At 41.4% G+C, this 10,303-nt stretch overlaps 1 pseudogene; it reads left to right on the forward strand.

Annotated features, from left to right (window-relative positions):
• The first annotated feature begins 869 nt into the window (after window positions 1-869).
• Window positions 870-7,728, forward strand: LOC133755192 (serine/threonine-protein kinase NLK-like; annotated as a pseudogene).
• The last annotated feature ends 2,575 nt before the right edge of the window (window positions 7,729-10,303 follow it).

A 10,303-nucleotide genomic window follows, 5' to 3' on the forward strand; every position in this document is an offset into this window, starting at 1 on the left:
TTTATGCACCTGTGTCTATTGTTGAAATCCACTGAGGCTGCATTCTAACTGAAAAACAACCACTGTCATCACAACATTCATTGTGATTGAGACGATGGATTTTGTGACAATAGTGTTAGTTTCTGCTGAGAATCTGCATTTGATCTGGGAGAGAGACCTTATGGGGTTGTGGCTGGGCTTCAGAATATGAGGACCTTTGTCTTTGTGTTGTCTTGTGAGGTCTGACACACATAACACCCTTTGCCAACTATTAGCTGTCCCAGGGCACTGTCAAAAACTGCCAGGTATGCTGCAAAACCCGGCTCCCTGTGTCCTGATTCCCTTCATTGTGCTGATGCTATCACAAAATTGCATTTTCTGGCAAGATGCTTCCATAGACACAAGAAGAGAGATGCTCATAAACTTGATATTCACTGTGGATTTCATACCGAAAGCATGTTCTCCAGGGAATAGGCAGTTATACAAACACTCCAAAGACACTGCACTAATCTGTCACATATTTATAGGGTATTGAAAATCTCACATCAAGTATCTCCACTGTAATAAAACTTCAGAAAATGTTAACTTAATGAGACATTACTGTCAATATTAAGGCAATTTTCAGTGTGAACCAAGTTTTGTAACGTGGTGGAGGATGAAGACCTGGAAAGTAGAAATTCCTGTCATTTTAGTACTTGTCTAAGAAAAATGCTATCTTTCAACAGTTCCATGAGCCTTATCCTTGCATTGAAATGATTTGTATATTCCATGATAACAACATTACTAAAGATGTGCAGTACCCTTAGTGCATTGATCTGCAAATATGCAGACCTTAGCAGAAAGGTGTGTGACTTGTTTATAGGCTTCCTGTGGTGTTGGCCCATGTCAGGATGAGTCACCACATCATTGCAATCTACCCCTGTTATGAAAGGATAAGACTGTAAGTAATATAGCAGGAAGGGTGATTGGGCATCAGCATAGGACACTTCTATCCTAAGCCAATATGCCTAAGGCATTTACCCCAATAGGGAAATTGGAAAGGAGCAGTGGGAAGCTTTCAATAGGTGAAGACACAAGAGGCCTTGGGATTGACAACTAAAATAGGGGAGCACAAGAAGACTAATAGGTGAAAGATCCATGGTACTGAAATTTCTGGAAGGAATAAAATTCAATAAAACACCCTTAGAAGGGTGAAAAATCCTCCAAGAACAAATTAAACAAAAACCTCAAGTCAGCCCCAAGAAAATATATTTTGTCTGTGCTTTTCACTGCAGTCCTGATTTGCAATACTGTGCAGGATATAGATATCCTCTGTTTCAGCTTCTTGCTTATTGTTTCTGTTGTCTTCAGCCTACTGCAACAGATATTTCTTCATGTATTTCAGATCAGATAAAACATACAAAAAGAAGAGGAATGATTTTGTTTTAGGTTTATTTTATTTATTTAAAACAGTTACAGAGAGAGGTAGAGACAGAGAGAGAGGTCTTCCATCCACTTGTTCACACCTCAAATTACCACAACAGCCAGAGCTGTGCTGACCTGAAGCCAGGAGCTTCCTCTGGGTCTCCCACGTGGATGTAGGGGCCCAAGAACTTGGGCCATCTTCTACTGCTATCCCAGCCACAGTAGAGAGCTGGATCAGAAAAGGAGCAGCCGGGACTAGAACTGGCACCCAAATGGGATGCCGGTGCTTCAAGGTCAGGGCTTTAATCTGCTGTGTCACAGTGCTGGCCACAATTCTTTTTTTTAGTTTATTTTTTTAATAAATATAAATTTTCAAAGTACAACTTGTGGATTATAGTGGCTACCCCCCATAACATCCCTCCCACCCACAACCATCCCATTTCCCACTCCCTCTCCCATCCCATTCTTCATCATGACTCATTTTCAATTAACTTTATATATAGAAGATCAACTTAGTATATACTAAGTAAAGATTTCAACATACTGCACCTACAAAGACACACAAAGTATAGGATGCTGTTTCAGTAGTAGTTTTACCATTAATTTGCATAGAACAAAACATTAAGGGCAGAGGTCCTACATGGGGAGCAGGTGCACAGTGACTCCCATGGTTGATTTAACAATTGACATTCTTATTTATGGTGTCAGTAATCACCAGAGGCTCTTGTCATGAGCTGCCAAGGCTATGGAAGCCTCTTGAGTTCACCAACTCTAATCTTATTTAGACAAGGCCATAGTCAAAGCGGAAGTACGCTCCTCCCTTCAGAGAAAGGTACTGCCTTCTTTGATGGCCTGTTTTTTCTGCTGGGATCTCACAGAGATATTTCATTTAGGTCACTTTTTTTTTTGCCACAGTGTCTTGGCTTTCCATGCCTGTGAAACTCTCATGGGCTTTTTAGTCAGATCTGAATGCCTTAATGGCTGATTCTGAGGCCAGAGTGCTGTTTAGGGCTTTTGCCATTCTATGAGTCTTCTATGTATCCTGCTTCCCATATAGGATCATTCTCTCATTTTTAATTCTTTTTTTTTTGACAGGCAGAGTGGACAGTGAGAGAGAGAGACAGAGAGAAAGGTCTTCCTTTTCCATTGGTTCACCCTCCAATGGCCACCACGCTGTGACCGGCACACTGTGCTGATCCAAAGCCAGGAGCCAGGTGCTTATCCTGGTCTCCCATGCGGGTGCAGGGCCCAAGCACTTGGGCCATCCTCCACTGCACTCCCGGGCCACAGCAGAGAGCTGGCCTGGAAGAGGGGCAACCGGGACAGAATCCGACGCCCTGACTGGGACTAGAACCCGGTGTGCCAGCGCTGCTAGGTGGAGGATAAGCCTGTTGAGCCACGGTGCTGGCCTCTCTCCTTTTTAATTCTATCAATTATTTGCAGACACTGGTCTTATTTATGTAATCCCTTTGACAATTAATCCTAACTTTTTGATCAATTATGAACTTAAACTGATCACTTTAACAAGTAAGATAGCATTGGTACATGCCACCTTGATGGGATTGAATTGGAATCCCCTGGCACATTTCTAGCTCTACCAATAGGGATATGTCTGAGTGAGCATGCGCCAAACTGTACATCTCCTCTTTCTCTTATTCCAACTCTTATATTTAACAGGGATCACTTTTCAGTTAAATTTAAGCATGTAAGAATAATTGTGTGTTAATTACAGAGTTCAACCAATAGTATTAAGTAGAGGGAAAAAATACTAAAAGGAATAAAATAGTAAGTTGTTCCTCGACAGTCAGGACAAGGGCTGTTCAATTCATTGCTTCTCATAGTGTCAGTTTCACTTCTACAGGGTCCGTTTTAGGTTCTCAATTATTTGTCACTGATCAGGGAGAACATGTGATATTTGTCCCTTTGGGACTGGCTTATTTCACTTAGCATGATGTTTTCCAGATTCCTCCATTTTGTTGCAAATGACCAGATTTCATTTTTTTTACTGTTGTATAATATACTATAGAGTACATATCCCATAATCTCTTTCTCCAGTCTTCTGTTGATGGGCATTTAGGTTGATTCCATGTCTTAGCTATTGTGAATTGAGATGCAATAAACATTGAGGTGCAGACAGCTCTTTTATTTGCCAATTTAATTTCCTTTGTGTAAATTACAAGGAATGGAATGGTTGGGTTGTATGGTAGGACAATATCTAGATTTCTGAGGTATCTCCAAACTGTCTTTCATAGTGGCTTTACCAGTTTGCATTCCCACCAACAGTTGGTTAGTGTCCCCTTTTCCCCACATCGTCGCCAGCATCTATTGTTGGTAGATTTCTGAATGTAAGCCATTCTAACCGGGGTGAGGTGAAAACTCATTGTGGTTTTGATTTGCATTTCCCTGATTGCTAGTGATCCTGAACATTTTTTCATGTGTCTGTTTGGCCTCGATTCTTTACTCTTGAATTTGTTCCATAAGGGTACATTTCTCACATCCCTGGAAGCCTTTACCTCATATTTCATTTGTTATAATCAGTCACAGGTTTTTGAAATTTAAATAATTTAAATAAGTGTGAGATTGTCAAGGTGGTCTCACAACAATCAGAATGTGGTGAACCAGAGCACAACATTATCAAACTGGCAGCCTATTGGAAACAAGCAATGCAATAAATTATCATTGGTTAGTCAACTAGTTCGAGTATCTCAGTGAGTTAGCAGAATAGAGAATTGTTTATTTCTCAAAAGGGACCATAAAAGAGTGTGATTTTTTTCTTAATAAGAGATAGGAATGGAATTAAGATTTTGTGGGATCTTTAATATCACTCCGTGAGGAAAACCCTGTGTTATATATTTTGGTGAAATGATTGTCTTACCAAAGTTAAATATCAATTGCAACTCAATTTGATGTTGACATAGCAACTATATTTAAATAAATAAAGCTGATATTTCTAATGATTTTGTCTAAAGATCATTCTGTCTTTGCTAGAAGAAGTGAGACTAACCAGAGTATTTGTGATGGCTGAGAAATTGGCTTAAGGGATGGGAGCCTGGTGGGGTCCCAGAGGGAGACAGGAAGGCCTTGAGATCCTTGGATCTATCATGTGGTAAGGGTGCCCAGCCATTTTCCCCCCATTCCTCCTCAGCAACAGCAGCTGGAATCAGGTTCAGAGTTAGCCTGCTTCTGAATGTACCATAACTGCCTCCAAGGATTCCTATTCTTTGTTCCTTGGACCTTCAACTTCTCTTGGGCATTTCCATCTGTCTGAGGGCTGAATGCTACCCACTTTTTGCCATATACCTCATTAGTTTCACTTTGTCCTGTTCTATTTCTCCTTTCTCTCCTACCTGTGACCCCTTGTCACTCCAGTCCTCCAGGCTACCCCCTTGTTTCCAACAGGAATGTTTGGTACCACCAGCAAGTCCAGATGACTAGGAGTAGAGGGAGATACAGAAAGGAATGAGAGTTCAGGGCAGGACTCAGGTGGTTTTCATGAAAATCCCACTCTGATCTTTTAAATACAGAGGGTTGGAATTATTTTTAATGTGTGCTTTGGGGGAGATGGCAGATGTTAGTAAAAGGGTACGGGAATGGAAAGTGTAGATGAGTTAACTCATGCAATTCCAAGGGTCTGTTCCCTGAGCCGTTTTTTTTTTTTTTTAAGATTTTATTTATTTATTTGAGAGGTAGAGTTACAGTTAGAGGGAGAGACAGAAAGGTCTTCCTTTCATTGGTTCACTCCCCAAATGGCTGCAGTGGCTGGAGCTGCACCGATCCGAAGCCAGCAGCCAGGTGCTTCTTCCCAGTCTCCCATGTGGGTGCAAGGCCCAAGCACTTGGGCCATCTTCTACTGCTTTCCCAGGCCATAGCAGAGAACAGGATTGGAAGAGGAACAGCCAGGACTAGAACTGGTGCCATATGGGATGCTGGTGCCACAGGTGGAGAATTAACCTACTGCGCCATGGCACTGGCCCCTCCCTGAGGCTTTTCACATGTGGAGTTCAGTGCATTGTGAGGCTTGCCCAATTCAAAGGTGAAACATATCCCAAATTAAGAGTGGAGGTTTAGCTCCCACTTGTGGCAGAAATCTTGGAGTCAAGGGCCCTTTTTTCCTTTTCTCCAGGTAACCCACACACTGACCCAAAATATTAAATACCAAGATCCTCTAACTTGTTTGGATTGGCTGAAGAAGACATATAGCCAGTTATGGTCCATATTTTCAAAATGGAATGCATGGTTTTTATACACTTGTAAATGGTCAAATGACAATTTGACCAATTTGTTTTCTAATCAAAGGGCATTGTTTGGATTTCTCATTATGGCACAAGAGTCAATACAAAAATAATACCAGCTGGGGATGGCATTGTGGTAAAACAGCTAAAGCTGTGGCATGCAACACTGGCATACTATGTGGACACAAATTCCTATCCTAGCTGCTCCACTTTAAATCCAACTTCCCACTAGGCCTAGGAAAAGCATCTGGAGATGGTGCAAGTGTTTGGGCCTCTGCCATCCACATGAGAAACCTAGGAAGAAGCTCCTGGCTCCTGGCTTTAGCCTGGCCCAACCCTGTTGTTGCAGCCATCTAGGGAGTGAACCAGCATATAGAATGTCTCTCCCTTTCTTTAAAATAATAAAATAAACCTTTAAAAAATAATGACAGCTTACAATGTTCATACAGCAGTAGCAACACAACACCACACCATTACCATCTTCTTGACCTTCCTCTGCCTCAGATTGATCATCACCACCACTCTCAACACTGCAAATTCAGTTACTGCTGTCCACCCTGTACAGTGGCATACTTCTTTCACAGTTGCGTTAACCATGTTAAATCTTGTGTAATAGCAGCCATATTTCCTATCTTCAGCAAGCCCAGCTCAGATATGCGCTGCTCTAGCTGCTACCATTAAAGCACACAGTCATCAGTATTGGTATCACCCACAACAGCAGCCGGATCTTGAAACAGATAGACTTATTGAATATCCAGCCTTTGGTCTTGCCTAGTCAGTAGTAGGTCCAAGAGATGGAATGAGAGTAGCACTCAAAGAATGCTGTGCCTTCCAGAATTTGATCTCTTAAAGAAGAGGCTCATGGGAATGCAAGATGTGTTTTTTTAAACATGATAATGTGATCTTGACCCTTGACATATTCCAGCTTCCACATATTGACTATTTTGTAGAAATATGTGTTGCACAGAATTGACACAGAGCGAACCACATGAAATTTTTATAATTATCTCTCCTCTATCATTCAGCTCATATCATGTTAAAGTTTTGTTCACAAGGTTTTATAAGGTTTGAAATATCTCCTTTGAGCTGACAATTTACATCAAGACATTAAGAATGTGACTCCTGGCCGGCGCCGTGGCTTAACAGGCTAATCCTCCACCTTGCGGTGCCAGCACACTGGTTCTAGTCCCAGTCGGGGCACCGGATTCTATACCGGTTGCCCCTCTTCCAGGCCAGCTCTCTGCTATGGCCCGGGAAGGCAGTGGAGGATGGCCCAAGTCCTTGGGCCCTGCACCCACATGGGAGACCAGGAGAAGCACCTGGCTCCTCTCCTGGCTTTGGATCAGCACGATGTGCAGGCCACCGCGGCCATTGGAGGGGGAACCAACGGCAAAAAAGAAGACCTTTCTCTCTGTCTTGCTCTCTCACTATCCACTCTGCCTGTCAAAAAAAAAAAAAAAAAAAGAATGTGACTCCTTCTGAATAGCAACTGTGTTCAAAAGATTTTCTATTCTGCATTGGCCAGAGTGGAATAATCAAATGAATCTCAGTAAGATTTAGGAAGTTAACTACATAAATTATGCTCCAGAAATCCTGATATTCTGCTGTTAGTCCTATGGACATCTGGTCCATCAGATGTATCTTAGCAGAATTATTGGGATAAAGAATATTGTTTCAGGGGAGTCCCTCAGCAGTTGGATTTGACCATAGACCTATTGAGTACACTGTCTTTGGAAGCAATGCTAACAGCTTAAGGCCCTTTTGAAGGCATCCTCCACATCTCACAGTCATCTATTCCTATTCTCTATACTCTGTAGCAGTTAAAGGCAGGATTTTAGTGTTTGATCCATCTAAAAGAACATCCACTAAGGATGCCTTAGCCCACCCCTACCTAAATGAATGGTGACTATGCTACTGTGTGTGTGTGTGTATGTGTGTAAATGTAACTTTTCCACCTCTACTGGAGTTTACACCAGTGCTATTGAGCCCATCACTAATCCCCAATTTGATGATATTTATGAGAGGAACATCAGTTCTGTAAGGCAGGTTAAAAATTACTAACCAGCTCCTTTTGTAACAGAAGAGTGCCTCTTTACATCAACTCTGTCTGTAACTTTATGAACATTGCTAGTTTCACTGTGCTAAACCCTCTGCCATGTCCCCATGTCCTCTGGTATGGGAGTAACTATAGGGTAAATGTACTACTTAAGGTGTGATGCAGCTCATGGCTGCTGTCTGCTATTTGCAGTTCTGGAGGGTAATCATGTATGGTCTGTAATTTTGTTAATTCAGTTTAAAATTAACAACCACTGCTTTCATGATATGAATCATATTTAGAAATGTTACTAGACTTTTAATCCTTTAAAATCATTGTGCTTTTAGAAGAAAAATATTTCATCCAGAGTTACACACATTTTGCAAATTTGGTGCAGCTGTTAAGATGTATCTCAAAAACCTTACAGAAAAACCTTACAGAAAGAAATAGAAGAGGATACCAAAAAATGGAGAAATCTTCCATGCTCATGGATCGGAAGAATCAATATCATCAAAATGTCTATTCTCCCAAAAGCAATTTATACATTCAATGTAATACCCATCAAGATCCCGAAGACCTTCTTCTCAGATCTGGAAAAAATGATGCTGAAATTCATATGGAGACACAGAAGACCTCGAATAGCCAAAGCAATCCTGTACAACAAAAACAAAGCCGGAGGCATCACAATACCTGATTTTAGGACATACTACAGGGCAGTTGTTATCAAAACAGCATGGTACTGGTACAGAAACAGATGGATAGACCAATGGAACAGAATAGAGACACCAGAAATCAATCCAAACATCTACAGCCAACTTATATTTGACCAAAGATCCAAATCTAATCCCTGGAATAAGGACAGTCTATTCAATAAATGGTGCTGGGAAAATTGGATTTCCACATGCAGAAGCTTGAAGCAAGACCCATACCTATCACCTTACACAAAAATTCACTCAACATGGATTAAAGACTTAAATCTACGACCCAAAACCATCAAATTATTAGAGAGCATTGGAGAAACCCTGCAAGATATAGGCACAGGCAAAGACTTCCTGGAAAATACTCCAGCAGCACAGGCAGTCAAAACCAAAATTAACATTTGGGATTGCATCAGATTGAGAAGTTTCTGTACTTCAAAAGAAACAGTCAGGAAAGTGAAGAGGCAACCAACAGAATGGGAAAAAATATTCGCAAACTATACTACAGATAAAGGATTGATAACCAGAATCTACAAAGAAATCAAGAAAATCCACAACAACAAAACAAACAACCCACTTAAGAGATGGGCCAAGGACCTCAATAGACATTTTTCAAAAGAGGAAATCCAAATGGCCAACAGACACATGAAAAAATGTTCAAGATCACTAGCAATCAGAGAAATGCAAATCAAAACCACAATGAGGTTCCATCTCACCCCGGTCAGAATGGCTCACATTCAGAAATCTACCAACAACAGATGCTGGAGAGGATGTGGGGAAAAAGGGACACTATCCCACTATTGGTGGGAATGCAAACTGGTTAAGCCACTATGGAAGTCTGTCTGGAGATTCCTCAGAAACCTGAACATAACCCTACCATACAACCCAGCCATCCCACTCCTTGGAATTTACCCAAAGGAAATTAATTTGGCAAATAAAAAAGCCATCTGCACATTAATGTTTATTGCAGCTCAATTCACAATAGCTAAGACCTGGAACCAACCCAAATGCCCATCAACAGTAGACTGGATAAAGAAATTATGGGACATGTACTCCATAGAATACTATACAGCAGTAAGAAACAACGAAACCCAGTCATTTGCAACAAGATGGAGCAATCTGGAAAACATCATGCTGAGTGAATTAAGCCAGTCCCAAAGAGAAAAATATCATTTGTTTTCCCTGATCGGTGACAACTGAGCAACAAAGGGGAAACCTGTTAAGTGAAATGGACACTATAAGCAACAATGAACTGATCAGCTCCTGTCCTGACTTTAGGTGTACAATGTAATACTTTATCCTTTTTAGTAGTCCAAGTGATCAATTCCAGCTCACAATTGATAGCTCTGATAGGTCTAAGAGTCAAAGAGATCACACAAACAAGACAAGTATCTGCTAATACTAACTGATAGAATCAAAAAGGGAGAGAAAGATCCAACATGGGAAGTGGGATACACAGCAGACTCATAGAATGGCAGATGTCCTAAACAACACTCTGGCCTCAGAATCAGCCCTCAAGGCATTCAGATCTGGCTGAAGAGCCCATGAGAGTATAGCAGGCATGGAAAGCCAAGATATCATGGAAAAAAAAAAGACCTAAATGAATGATCTCTGTGAGTGAGATCCCAGTGGAAAGAACGGGGCCATCAAAGAAGGAGGTACCCTTCTCCGAAGGGAGGAGAGAACCTCCACTTTGACTATGACCCTATCGGAATAAGATCAAAGTCAGCGAACTCTAAAGGCTTCCATAGCCCTGGCAACTCATGACTAGAGCCTAGGGAGATTACTGACGCCATGAACAGGAGTGTCAAATTGTTAAATCAGCAACAGGAGTCACTGTGTACTTACACCCCATGTGGGATCTGTCCCTAATGTGTCGTCCAAAGCCAAGTGATGCTATGACTGGCACTGAAACAGTATTTTTACACTTTGCGTTTCTGTGTGGGCGCAGACTG

The sequence above is a fragment of the Lepus europaeus genome, unplaced genomic scaffold, assembly GCF_033115175.1.
Source record: "Lepus europaeus isolate LE1 unplaced genomic scaffold, mLepTim1.pri SCAFFOLD_3_1, whole genome shotgun sequence".
NCBI lineage: Eukaryota > Metazoa > Chordata > Mammalia > Lagomorpha > Leporidae > Lepus > Lepus europaeus.